General features: G+C 40.7%; 1 protein-coding gene and 1 long non-coding RNA gene across 3 annotated transcripts in view; one reads left to right on the top strand and one right to left on the bottom strand.

Annotated features, from left to right (window-relative positions):
• The window catches only part of LOC115160677 (acid-sensing ion channel 4-A), a 99,508-nt gene that overhangs the window by 55,654 nt on the left and 28,524 nt on the right, over nucleotides 1–15,330 (bottom strand). The window lies entirely within an intron of this gene.
• On the top strand, nucleotides 121–7,471 carry LOC115160679 (uncharacterized). Its single transcript, XR_003869103.1, has 2 exons — nucleotides 121–204; nucleotides 7,233–7,471. It is a non-coding gene; the product is annotated as an uncharacterized LOC115160679 (long non-coding RNA).

Genomic DNA, 15,330 nt, shown 5'->3' with positions numbered 1-15,330 from the left:
GCGCGTGTTTTAAGACGTTACAGGAGCAAGCTGCTTTAGACTAGACTGTAGTAGCGTCATTTGGAGACTTAAAACTGCACCAATCCATCATATTAAAACTTTATTTATACCGTCTGCAAAAAAAACTGCACCTCAGGGAAACTACAGGATCCTCCCTCGGCGAATGCTGTTACCACAGCCAAAGGGGATCTCTCAGTCTGAAAGGTAAACCGTTTAATACCCTGCCACAAACAATTAACTAGATTGACATTGCAACACATCAGTCTGTACTTTATACAATAGTTATAAAATGGGGGAAGGTCATTTGCATTGAATTGTATGCTTGAGAGAACAGAGGTAAACTGTGTCGCTTGTCACTCTCTAGCTCTCTTCTTGCACTGCTTCACTGGCAGACAGTATTATGTGACTGTAATATGTCTTAATATAGTGCATCCATCTTCTAAGATTTTGGCCAGGCACCTTAGGGCAGCGTCTCAAATGGGACCCTGCTCGCTTTATGTTTACCTACTTTTGTAGTCAAAAGTAGTGCATTACATAAGGAATAGGGTGGGCCCCGGGCAAAAGTAGTGCACTATATAGGACAATATGGTGCCATTAGGGATGCAAAACCAGGTTCCTTTGGACAGCAGTGAGGTAAAGCCTAGGTCACAGAATCAGGAGTCCCACAGAGTAAGCCCAACAAGCAGGGGCACGCTGTGGCGTTCAGACGTCAGTGTGCTTACTCTCCTGATCATTTCATTTCCTTTTCTCTTGGCCACTTCACACATTTCATCAAGCCACATTTTAAATGCCAGCGGTTTCATTGATTTCCATTAGAGCGGCTCACATCTCTTGGCTGAGGCCACGGCAGGGATATTTTAGCATTCCACTTTAACACACTCCGCTGCCTCTGGATATCATTTGCCACAGCCTTCTCCTCCGCCTTACTGAACAGTATAAGTTGTGTTTAATTGAACAGCTGAAAATATTTGAATCACATGAAATGGGGCAAAGGGAAAGAAAAAAAATAAATTGAACAATTGGATACAGGAGAATAATGACCTGTGTTCATGTTTCATTCCCCCTTTGACATTTTCACACACCTTTCAGTGCACTCCTCCACTGAGGTTTTAGCAGTACTCAGTCCCTCTGTCTTGCCCCAGGGCTCACCCTGGGACCAGCAGACCACTGGTTCAATCCCTGTCTGACGGGCTATAGCACAGACCAGAGAGAGATGCATCTCTGTTCCCAAACAGGCACTAAGAGCAGGCCTTCGATCCAGGGGACATACTTGAATGTCACCTTAGATCCCATCACAAAAATCTGCAGAAAAGGTCAGCATCCATGAGCTATTATTGAGAATCCCTTACAAGCAGAGCTGGAAATAACATGAGGGTGCATTAGGAACACAGGGGTTGTGTGCCAAATGGCACACTATTCCCGATCTAGTGCACTACTTTTGACCATATGGACCCTGGTCAAAAGTAGTGCACTATGTAGGGAATAGGGGCTCTGATCAAAATTTGTGCACCATCTAAGTAATGGGGTGCAATTTGAGATGCGGCAGTGACAGAGGCACCCTATTTGTTCCAGTATGCTTTGCAGGGAGGGAAATGTGTGTACTTGACTACAGAGGCCACCCAAGGAGAGGCGAACTCAGCCTGTGCCACTAGTGTAATTCTCAGAGTGAGGGCTTTATCATAATTGGCCTTGGCATTAATAACAAAACAAAAAACTAATCAGAACGGGTGATTAACATGGCATGTTCAAATGTATTCCTCCGCCATGAGTGACCGAAATACTCTCCTGACAACACCGTCTCCATGGCAACGGACAAAACAGGACGATAGTGGCCAGCCTCACAAGTCTAGTTTTAATGGGATCAATATATGGAATATATACTCGGCTCGGAATTTGACAAATAATTGCTCATAGCATTGGCCTGATGAGAACATGAACATAGTGAAGGAGCAAATGTTTGTCACACAGAAAACACAACTGTATAATCATTTCCCAATCAATGTCTTATTCAGATCGAGGTCTAAACATGTCCGAATCCTAATTCAAGTTAGGAGTTGACTGTAAAAAAAAAAATATATATATAAAAACTATTTTCTTTGGCCTATATCAATGTTGACAGGAGAAAGCAAGCATTGATGTACACCTTAGGTTTCACCCAGTCTCTGCCGAGCAACGTTATCAAACTGGTAAAAAAAAAAACGTGCTATGTCAACATAAAACCCAACTCCCTGCTGGATGCCTTTATCTCACCAGCGAGTTCCCACTGACCGCTCAGGTGACAGCATTTGTGATGATGCCTCAGAGCTGCACAGATCAAGGGAAACCTTGCCTTGGCCGTGCTACCTTCCCTTCCCTATATGTTCCCTATACAGTGCACTACTTTCGACCAGAGCCCTATGGCCCCCTGTTAAAAAATAGTGCACTACATAGGAAATAGGTGGTGCCATTTGTGATGCAGACCGTTTTTACAAAATGTCAGCTAACAAAGCTGTTTCCAGCGGACATGCACAATCTTAAAACAAGCTCATTAAGGTGTGCTGTGCTCAAGTATTATCTCCCGGCCCTGCTGCATGCCTCCAGGTCTATCAGTAGATATTGTTATTGGAAGAATTTGGACGTTCGTGAGCGAGAAGGTCAATGAGCTGATGATGAAAATGAGTCCCCTGCTGCAGCTGATAAACTGCTATTGATTTGACCATGAGAAATGGCAAACGGAGGGAAAAACATGGCTGCCTGTGTGAGAGAAACTGTTTAAGGTGTGGGCCAGGTAGATTTCCCTATGGCAAATATAGGAAAACCTTTATTCCGTCTTAAGCTCTGATATCATACAGTATATTTTGAAAAAGGAACTCTGGTGCACTGGTATTCTGATGGAGCAAAACGTTGAACACAACGTTGTAGAGACTGATAAAAATTGTAGGCTAAACTTAAAGGATATTATAGACCATCCAAAAAAGACCATGTAGGAAGATTGAGACATTGTAGAGAACACCAGCATGCTGGAGAATCTTCACAGTAGCAGCCAATGTGTGGTGTTCAATATAGGCCTACATTCCATGAGACTTTTGAAAAAAACATGCAGGGCTTGATATTAACCTATTTATCCATTTGACTGAACATATTGTTGTGTTGATTGATGCAAGAAACCACTTTACAAAATAAGATGCATTATTATTCCGATACCATTATTACAGAGAATCAGACAAATTATGCTACCCTCTGCCTATTGGCTACTTAGCTTATGTCTCAAAATACAACACTGCCCCTTTAAGAAAAAAAGCTCTGTACCTGACTCACTTTTCAAAGAGGTCAAGAAATGTACATGTTTTGTGCTCTTGTAGGAAGCAATCAGTCCCCTATTGCTGACTACAAATTATGCATAACTGGGCTAATAACTCACTAACTAGCAAAGGATATAAACAAAATGTGCACACGTGGCTACATGAAGCTCTCGCTTTGATCTCAAAACAAGCGCATCTACTCACAACCACTCATGCTGTAAACACAGTCCAGTTCAAAGTAAATGGCACAGATCCATATATGGTAATAGTCTATTTGCGTATAGGCCTACTGCAGCTCTGATTGTTTATGCCGCAGTGGTCTGTGTAGAGTTGTCGTGCGTGTCAATGCAATAGAATCCTAATCCAATGCATTCTTCCTACAACAAAATCTCTTGCATAGTTCATTTTGTTTTGGTATGTTGCATTGAAAGTGGCTAATATTGCGTTGATTAGATCACAATTGCCACAGTAAAGGGAAACGTTGATAGTGTTCCCAGGGAAAACTCTAGAACAGTGGTCACCAACAGATCACTTTCTAAGTCAAAATGCAAGCCAACATCTACCTCACAGACTTAAAAAAAAAGCATGACTATGCAACATTAACCAATTAAAAACAGCACTGTAGCAATGAGGTTTGTGCATTAAGCTATAGGCCCAATACATTATCACCGCATATTGGTTTTGTTTGAATTGCCCTGCCAATGCATTGGTGTTCGGGCCATTATATATTTTTAAATGTGAGGTAAGCTATACAGTATGATCACACAGGTAATAGATCCGTTGTTGTATTACTTGTGAGGCACAGCAGAGTGAGCATTCATTAAAAAAAATGCTTTTTTAAAATTTTACTGGGCTGATGGTGCCTGCATCTGATGGTCAGTCTCAGCCTGGGGGTCTGCCTCTCAACATCCCTCCATTCTCCCTTTCCTCCACTGACACTGACTTAAAAGGGACATCGTCATCCAGCTGATGGTAAAACTCGAGGTGCACCACATTATTTCTGCCTCATGTTGTTACTCCTATGAACACTGAAAGTGAAATACTCCTTGATATTAAAAAAGACCCAAGCCGTTAATAATAACAACAACGCAAGCCTATAGGAACACTTTCCTACTCATTCATTACTGTTGAAGTGCTTGTTGTGGCGCTGAGTGGAAATAGGAAGAGCGCGCATTTTATGGCTTATAAAAGTGTTGAATACAAAGTGTTGACAGTGCTGAGTAAGAACTTAAACATGAACTCACTCAGAAAAACAGCATCTCTTTGCTGTATTCATTGACAGTCTCTCTCTAGTCATGGTTTTAAACATTTTGAAATCTCACAGCATGAACTCTGCTATAGCTTTCTTTTATGTCTGCTACATTACTGCACACATGGTAATCGGAGTCTTCCGATTGGCCAGCGGTAGGCCTATAGTGCACTTGATTTGCCCTCCGGGCCGGGGGAATGCAGATTTTGTACCTTCAGACACATGAATTGGTTCAAAATGGCAACAGTTGCCTACCCGGTTGTTTTTTACAGGAATGTTTGGCGATCGACTAGGAATGACCTGTTGATGGCCACTGCTCTTGGCCTGTTGAACTTCTGCACGGAAGTCTCGGGCGCAGCATAGAGGCAACTATCACCCCTGCAACAGTTAAATCAAGAAATATCATACATTTGAATCATTTAGCAGACGCTCTTATCCAGAGCGACTTACAGTAGTGAGTACATACTGTACATATTCATACTTTTTTTCATACTGGTCCCCCGTGGGAATCAAATCCACAACCCTGGCACTGCAAGCACTATGCTCTACCAACTGAGCTACACAGGACTAGAGAGCTGAGCCACTCTCCATATTTAGTAATATGTATGAGCAGCTGGCCAGTTTATTTTTCACAAGAGTGGGAGAAAGAGAGGGCTGAGACCGGGGTGTTAGCAGATGAACTGATGGCCTTTGCTGTGTTCTACAGGACCTCAGCCAGTTCGCTAGCATTGTTTACCTCCTCCCAGAAGACACCGGTCCATTGCTGCTGCAGGCTAATATTAATTAGTGCTTGTCAGCAGAGCACTCCTTTAAAACAGGTCATGCGCAAGGTCAATGTGTTACATTATAATTACCTTACATGTTGGAACAAGATCTTCCCCTTGAAATTGGCTGGTACACATAACTGATCTGATCTGATATGTCAAGGGAAGCCAGGCTTCCCCAAATATTTGACCAATACATTTTTTTAAATGACAAAATCATGTATATTTTTGTCTCTGTGTTTTTACACTTTTTTTTATAAATTTGCAAGCGGCTGAATCTCAGCAGAGAAATCTGCTGATTTATGCCAGCAAGCATTTGGCCTCCCTTCATAAAAAAGCTGAGCTGAGCTCAACTGTGGGTCGTCCTGGTGCAGCAAAACACCCCCCAAGGGAGGCCAGATTGGATTTGACTTCATACAAATTAAATCACTTCTTAAGCAAAACTTAATTTTCAGAAAAACTTCAGAAAAACCTTTCCGAGACTCTGTTTCTGGTCTGGTTGTGTTGATGTCCTGCAGTAGCTAAATCTGCCATTTCTTAAGGATGCAGACAGGGATTTGAGCTTGTGGTTTTACATGAATTCTCTGGGCAAGCCAATGATTATGACGCCGATTCTGATCTAACCATAAATTAATATGTTGTGCCACTGAGACGATTGATGTTCAAAATGTAGCCTAGATGTAGCCTAGACCTTTCAGGTTCATGCTAACTAGCTAGCTAACTTAGATGGTTCATTGTTGCCCATGCGCTGAAGTTAGGCTAGCAAGCATTTTAGCTAGGTAGCCTATGACAACAAAAATGAAACATTTACTGTATGACAATGCCATTGACCGTTTTGCCAACATGAAAGAGAGGAGAATGACATTGGCGTTCAACTAGTCTACTTTTAGGGTGATTCAACATTTTTTGTTTTACTTGAGGGTGGACACACACACACACACACACACACACACACAGAGAGAGACAGAAATCAGTAACATGGACAGCCACATGATATTTAGCAACACTGATTGGACTAAATAGTTTTCGGTATCTTTAAGTTGTTTTCAGTGTATTAAGCAAGTCAGAGAGAGGGAGCACACGTGACAGGTGTTGTGTTGTGTTGTGTAGTGGCTTTGCCGGCATGCGTCCCCAACATGTTTTGTTTGTTTGCCCCACCAAGACGTACATGCTAAAATCACCACTGTCTCCATATAACGTCACACCCTGCAAAAAAACATCTTCCTGCATGACTTCAGTTTTATGATTAACTCGAAAAATAGAAAAGTGAGGTGTTACTTTGCACTGGGACTTGAGATGGGTATGCTATTGAGTTCACTATTTACAACTTGATATTAGATGGTTCCTCACTCTGAAAGTAGTCTATGGGCCAGGAGAAACTGGAATCTTTGCTTCCGTTTTCTTTAAACAGCCACTACAAACTTCTGCTAACCTTAGCCACCACAAGCTAACAATCAATGGAAATGATGGGGGCATGTGAGCATGCTTTTTTTAACGGCCAAATCACCTTTAAGTAACATCTAACCAAATAGCTGATTTGAATAGATTTCATGTGATTTGGACATCATTTTTTTACTACTCCTTTAAGAGCATTGGGCCAGTAACCGAAAGGTCCCTGGTTCGAAACCCAGAGCCTACTAGTTGAAAAATCGGTCAATATGCCCTTGAGAAAAGCACTTAACCCTCATTGCTCCTGTAAGTACCTCTGGATAACAGTGTCTGCTAAATGACTGAAATGGAAATGGAAAATATCTCTACATTACAGCAAAGTTACAGTGTATTACCATGTCTGATCTCTCAGGTATACAGTATGACAGCAGTGGTACATCCTGTGGCTGTGGAGGCTGCTGTGGCCTACACCCTAGTGGCACACAGCTGCCTATCCCTGTATTGACCTTCTAAATGTGTGTCCCTGATCTAGTTCATTTTCCCTTGCAGAGGCAGACCCAACTCTCCAGAGGCCAAACACCGAGCAACGAGTGCATCCGCCCCGTCTCTGATCAAACATCCCTCCTAATGTAACCATGTGAAACCGCAGCTTTCTCTTCTTCCCTCTGGTAAAGCCCCACAGACAGGTAGACAGGTAGGATGTGTGTCCCGCTGCAGGACATTCATCACGTTTGCTGTGGATCTGCTAAACAAAAGTCCAAGAAAATAAAGCATGTGTGTCCTCACCATCATTGTGACATGTTGTTAGGCCTCAGAGGGACAGGCGCTGATCCAGCCCATGTTTCAACATCACGTCTGTAATCTGTGTAAATGAGTCAAAGGCCAGTGTGGTTTAGGAGTGGTGAAGGGGCATTACTCAGAGAAAGACACAGAGGGGAATTTGGGAATATAGTGTATTCTGGAGATAGTGTATTGCCATATCAACAGGAAGCAAAACAGTCCTGCCCTCTATTTACATGTACCTCTACTGAGTGTGCATCCCAAATGGCACCTTATTCCCTATGTAGTGCACTACTCAGGGTACAGAATGACATTTGGGACTTGGTCTAAGCCTTGACAATGCATAATCCAAGACGAGAGTCCTTCTGAAACGAGAAGAGCCCAGCTCAGATCCTCAATCATGGGCCATATATCGCAAAACAGTGTGTGACGTTTGAAAATTACATTTTTAATCTGCAGTCCGTTGCCCCCTGATGTGATCTACAGCACCATCGCCAAGGACTAAGACAAGCCCCGTAAATCTGACATATATTTTACACAGCATCAAGACACCAGATCGATTTGTATCCCTTCCCCTTGAAACCAATAATGAATTCCTGATAACTCATTACCGGTTGGTGGCAATTTACAGCACAAATATCAAAGTGGAAGTTAAATTCAAAGTTACTGCATATTAACGACATGTCACAGGCCGCTGGTCGTAATTTCAAGATGTAAGAGACAACACGCGACTATATGGTTCAATCATACAATTGCACAGCTGTTAGGAAAAGACAGAGAAAAACAGTGAAATGGTCTGTGAAAAATAGGTACATAAGTAATCTGACTCCATCTCTCTGGAGTCTTCCAAAGCGTAATTTATTTAAATCAAACTCAAAATTGTTTAATCATCCATGCACGGCTTACTTGAATAATTATGAATGTGCCTAAATGGACAAAAATAACCGTCGAAAATAAATGTTTACACAGACAATTCAACGTGCAGTAGAGATTTATTTATACAACTTCATACTCAGACTTAGGCACGCTAACAAAACAGCAAAAACATCCAAGCATGATGTCCAAGTTACAGTTGGTCGTAGGTCTTTGTCCAGACTGAGACATCCAAGCATATGTATTGACATACATAATGATATATTCTCTGTACTGTGCTTTCAGAAGTGCGTTTGATTTGTGCGGGCCGGAAAAAAAACACCATCTAAAAATATTGAATTCTGAGTTGAAACAGCTTGCCAGTGCTGAAAGAAAGGGTGTTATTGTCCTTACTGCACATGATGTGCCAATGCTGTTCTCAAAATATGTGCATAACGAGGTCGTCGGAAACTTCATGTTCTCATACGCAAGGGAGACGGAAGAGTCAAGGTAAAAATCCCTGAGGGCTTTAACATGAAAGTCATTCACTCCCACACCTCAACCTCTACCAGGCTGAGAAGAACACACACACAAAACTGCATCTCTTCTTCAAAAGCAGTCTTCAAAAGCAGTCCACGTGATCTTGTCGCATAGCCCGATCACAATGAGTTTGTCCTGAATGGCCCAAACTAGCTACTTTTAGCGATCTTACTGAGCTCTTATGAAGTACTCTTCCAAAAGCACAAAAAATGCCTTCGCCCAGAGAGGAAAATACAACATGCACACAACTTCTCTCTTTTGAGACAGAATTTATGAGCTGCAATATTATTTGCGTGGTTTGCAAAGGTCAGGGAACCTACATTTACAAGGACTTTTCATCTGTCTCTTTGGCAATCGTGGTTCAAAATGGCCTAATTATGATGATGACAACATCAAGTGTCCCCCTGAGCCCAATGTTCATTCCTCCTGGATTGTGTGAGCACCCTACTTATGCAGAGTCACAGTTGTCCACCGCTGGGCGTGTTAGATCAGATGGGAGACATAGGTCACAGAACACTGGAGCTTAGCCTTGACAGTGAGCTTCTTAATTAATCTCAACCCTCTCCAGGTCTAACATTTCCATGATGACAACAGGTTATAGGTCATACAAGTCTACAGGTCTCCACAGTGCAATAGCCATGGTGGATGTAGTTTTATGTGATACTTCTCATTGAGAGTTCCTCATGTTGGTCCATACATCAGAAATCAAATCAATCAAATCAAAAAGCTTTGTAAACAACAGGTGTAGACTGACAGTTAAACACTTACTTAGGGATCCTTTTCCAACAATTCAGAGTTAAAGATAAAAATACAACAATTTAAATATAAATCGTGACACGAGGAACAAATACACACGAATAACAATAATGGGTAAAAATAACCCAGCTATATACAGGAAGCAACAGTACAGAGTCAATGTGCGAGGTTACGAGATAATTGAGGCAGCTATGTACACTGCAAAAAAATATAAACGCAACATGCAACTATGTCAACGATTTTAATGAGTTACAGTTCATACAAGGAAATCAGTGAATTGAAATGGATTCATTGTGCCCTAATCTATGGATTTCACATGACTGGGAATACAGATATGCATCTGTTGGTCACAGATACCTTAAAAAAAGGTAGGGGCGTGGATCAGAAAACCAGTCAGTATCTGGTGTGACCACCGTTTGCCTCATGCAGCGCAACATATATCCTTCACATAAATTTGACCAGACTGTTGATTGTGGCCTGTGAAATGTTGTCCCACTCCTCTTCAATGACTGTGAAAAGTGGCTTGATATTGTCAGGAACTGGAACACACTGTCGTACACGTCAATCCAGAGCATCCCAAACATGCGTAATGGGTGACATGTCTGGTGAGTGTGCAGGCCATGGAAGATCTGGGACATATTCAGATGCCAGGAATTGTGTACAGATCCTTGCAACATGGGGCCCTGCATTATCATGCTGAAACGTGACAGGTGATGGCGGCGGATGAATGGCAAGACAATGGGCCTTAGGATCTCGTCACGGTATCTCTGTGCATTTATCCATTTATCGTGGTAAATAGCGAGTTACGGAACATATAGGTGAAAACTCTCTTAATAAATAGTATGGTCTGCAGCTTGTCATGAGGTATTCTAACTCAGGTGAGCAAAAACTTGAGACTTCCTTAACATTAGAGATCGCGCACCAGCTGTTGTTAATAAAGACACCCCCCCTCGTCTTACCCGTGTCTGCCGTCCGGTCTTGACGATGCATAGAAAAACCAGGGAAATGTACAGTATATTCATGTCCTCGTTCAGTCATGACTCTGAGAAACATAGGATATTACAGTTTTTCAGGTCTCGTTGACAGGATAGTCTCGAACAGAGCTAATCCATTTTGTTCCCCAGTGACTGCACGTTCGCCAACAGAACAGAGGGTAATGGTGGTCCGTTTGTTTGCCGACGTAGTCTCGTCAGGATTCCGTCTTTCGCATCCCAGGGATTAGGGCCTGGTCTGGAGTAAGCAGAACGTCCCGAGCTGCCGACTCGTTGAAGTAGAAATTGTCATCAACACAAAGGTTAGTGTTCACTGTTCTAATGTTCAGAAGCTGTTTTCGGTCATTGGAAATGATGGCAGAGACATTATGTACAAAAAAAAATTAAGATCAGATAAAAAAAAAGAACAATTGGTCAGGATATCCTGCAGTGGAAAGATTGGTCAGGAGCCTGTAAAACAGCTGCTATCTACTGCAGCGCCATCTTGGAAAACACGTTGGATTTGCTGAGATAGGTTGTTATGAAGATGAGTAATAATCGGAACCCAATGAGATCATGTCGTATAGATTACCCATGTAGTTTGCCAGGTAAGGAGATTCAAAAGTGTTTTACAAATAGGACAAAAACATTTTTGAACAAAAATATCAAGTGTTGCTAATTCCAATTGTGTGTGTGTGTGTATATATATATATATATATATATATATATATAAACTGTTCATTAGATGTAGGCCTATGTATTTGCCACGTATGTGCTGTGCTCTGGTTGGTTAAAGAGAAATCACGTACCGTTTTGAGTGTGGTGTGGAATGATTCAGGACACTGTTCAATCAGTTTGAATTGGTTATTGCCTGCATCGATCTGAGTCATTTCTGTTCTACGAGAAAATGTGCCACTCACTGAACATGTAAGTGCCCGCCCATAGGTCTCACTGATTCTAAAACAACAAAAGAGCAGGCAACTCAAAGCTTTTGATAAAAATTTGCAGCAATACATTTAAGACATGACATTTTATTATGAAGCTCAGACCAAAAACATTTCTAAGAATTGTCACATTAATGTATCACTCGTGGGTAGCAGGTTTACAATAAGTAAACATTAGATATTTTGTGTGTCTATTCTTAATAGGGTCTCATAACTGGGCAAGAGGAAGAAAATATGCACTTGACAAGCACAAGGCGGCTAGGGCCACAGAGAGCTAATCATATGCACACAGTGTACAAACACTAATTACACAGTGCAGTTAAAGCAGCAGCTAAAACCAATACGGGTCCTAGAAGTTATCAGTGTATGTTGATAACCACCCAGACAATTCCGACCATCATTAACCTCTCGACGACCCCAGTTCAGTTCCACAATCCCTGGGATTCTGGAGGATTAATGCTACATTTACATAATTAGGGTCAGGAACGGACAAACAGCGTATTAATAACAACTGGGCTGACATGATCCTCATTGAACTTAATAGAAGTCGCCCGCTACAATAAGCCGTCATCATAATACAAAGCTGGTTCGGGAACAATGTGATAATAACCTCAACAAGCAGCCGACATTGTTGATTATGTCGAGAGGCATGCGATATGACACGGGAATAAAACACGCAGCGCTATTTAGATACAAATTTTATAAACTGTGTACATTGCAGCAACACAACCAATACTAACGTTTTTAACCACCGAAGAACACGTAAAGAATACAAAATCCAAAGCTTCGTTGATTGAAGCACCACAAATGTCATATACGTCTGCAGGGTTGCTTATATTGGTCAAACTGAACAAGCATTGAAACTCTGCATCGCTAGAACATAAGGCTGCTATTTGTAATAAAAACACAGACTTATGCTATTGCGCACCACTGCATAGAAGCCACTGGCGTAATACAGTTTCTCTGGACACCCGCAGTCAGTTGCAGACACCCAGTTATCACCTATGTATATACTTTATTTTGACATGGCCTGTAGATTAATGAGAAAGATGGTTTATCTTATTATTAATATTATTTTGTGCTATAATTTGCCCTTTACCTTGAAACATTATTATTCTTTTCTTACATTGGTGTGACTCAATGGGCTACTAGGCTATAAATAGGAGCTAAATGCAATGGCCAGGTCACTGAGGAAGATGTCAGCTTGAAGTCGAAACGTCAGTCACTTGTTGTAATCCTGTACAATGGATTAAAGTGAGCTAAAATAAATCAATCTCTGCTTTTTTTGTTGAGTGCTCTTACTCCTTTCTGCCTCGAATAAGTCCTTTTTGGAAGTTTTTCTTGGAAAGCCCTTCTCATGACTTTTGTCATTGTTGTTGAGCACCCCTCCTTTCCTTTGTTTGCTGAAGTGCGAAGGCCCACCTGAACTCTGTGCATAAGTACACTGAATTTGAACTTTAACGAAGGGAGTGCAAGACAAATTTTTTAAAAAAAGAGTCATTTAAACCCAGGATTTTATTAAATTGTGTTACTTGACTGGCTAATGGCCAAAAGTCCTGTGTTAGATGTATTTTTTTGAACATGAAATCACAGCACCTGCTTATGCAAGTCATGTCACTTTTCTTCACCACACCTCTGGTGTTTCTTTACACTGCATCTGTTTAACACCTGCCAGTCCCACATTGGCAAGCCATTAGTGAAAGTAGAAATGTCAACATTCATATCAAGCCTGAGGCCCTATCCCTGCTTGCAAATAAAGCGCTGTTCTTCTTGCTAAATTGTCTATTTAGCCAAAAAGGACGGAAAGTGTAGGGTAATTCCACGGCAACGGAATTGTGCTGAAACTCAGATTTTTCACTTAATTAACATGTATGCCAATCAAAAACTATTGATTTCAAAGTTTAAGGCCAGGCACCACTTACTAATAGGGATTTTTTCCCCCTTAATTATATCACAATCAACTTTTACCGGTAGATGTAGACACAAATATAATACTTTTTTTGTATTACAATTTTTCTGAAATGTTGTATACAAATATCAAAACGAGGCTATATCTCATTAAATATGTGCATATTTGCAAATCACACAAATACATTTTTCAGGACATTGGATTAAGTCAGCCTAAATGTTTTGGTTTTATTTTGTTAAGACAGACCAAGACTGAATTTACTCAAAAATATTTAAAAAAGTATTTATCCACAATCTTCTATCTGTATTTTGGTAAATTTTTCAAAAGAAAATGTTATCTAAAATGTAAAAAAAATTACAACATATCAACAATTCCCTCTGGGCAAGTCTAGAGAACATATCTAAAGATAATCACACCAAATTTGATGAATGTGGCTGCTTCTGAAGCTAAGGAAAATGAGTGAGAAGAATCTGACTTTTGGGAAATTGCAGTTAAAGATCCTGCGCTGAATTTAGATGACCAAATGCCAAACACCTATTTAGACCCAATCGAAATCTCTTCAGAGTAAGTTACTACATATAGTCCAGTTTGTTACATTTTCTATGAAATGGGCTTTAAAATGATGTGTAATTCAATGTAGTGAGCTTTGAAATTATGGATGTAATGTATGTCCATTTTAAAGAGGTTAAAATGAATGAAATTCTGATGACGGTAGTATGATAAACTAATAAAATACATTTTACATTTTGACGTTTACTTTTTTAAATACTAATATTAATGGACTAAACGTTTTGTTTTTTGCCCTAACACTACACAGCTGATTCAAATAACCATCTCATCACCAAGCTTTGATTATTTGAATCAGCTGTGTAGTGCTAGAGCAAAAACCAAAACATGCACCCAGAAATGCATAATTATGGATATGAATGTCATTCTCTTCATGGTGATGTATCCTAAATAGGTCCACAAAGGTCGAAATGTGCAATACTCTCCTTTGCGTAGTTGGGTATTATTCGACACACTGGCTATTCTTTTAATGAGCTCTGCCACCAAACAAGACCACATATTTTTATTTGCTGTACTCTACTGTATTGTACTGTACAGTTCTGTACAGAGCTATACTAAAAAAAATTTTTTACCGTTGACACTGTGCTGTCCAAACTTGTGAAACATAGACATCTATGATTGGTTCAGATTTGATCCTGTTCAGACAATTGTGGCCTGGACCAAATCTGAACCAATCATGGACGTCTATGTTTGGGCCAAATTAAGTCCATTGAAATCAAGGCTGGTCTGGACCAAAAAATTATGTTGTGGACGTTGAAATCAAGGCCAGGGCAGACTGACCACATTTCAACTACTTTTCAACACCCATTGACATCAGGTGTCATTCAGTGCTCGGTGGTTGAGGATGCTGGTTACATTAAATGGAAATAGATTGGGCGAGAGAGAAGAGAGAGAGAGAGGGGAGGGAGGGGTTTTCCAGACTTTTCCCACTCTTGCTTTGACCACCAGATGACAGAAAGAGAAAGAAAACAGTTATGAGCTGAACATAACAGCATGCCAGTGGAAGGGAGGACAGTAGCAGGTGACCACTCTGTGGTTTATGACTATGATTTCCCATTGCAGACAATTCAATTCCGTTTGTTCGGAAATTCTGTTACCGATTTGGTAACAGAATTTTGAGTTTGAATCACTTAATAATTCATAAACAAAATTGATATAAGTAAAAACACTAACTAATTGATAGGTCTACCTTTACTTGTTACTTCTGTGAACTTTCATTATCCTCCCTCCTCATGAGGGAGAGAAATTAGGAAATATCTTACAGATATGTGTTTTTTTGGTCATGGTATATTATGGCACAAGGCAATGTTTCTTCAATTTACAAAAAT

Source organism: Salmo trutta, chromosome 24, assembly GCF_901001165.1.
Source record: "Salmo trutta chromosome 24, fSalTru1.1, whole genome shotgun sequence".
NCBI classification, from domain to species: domain Eukaryota; kingdom Metazoa; phylum Chordata; class Actinopteri; order Salmoniformes; family Salmonidae; genus Salmo; species Salmo trutta.
This window is presented reverse-complemented; position numbering and strand designations above follow the sequence as displayed.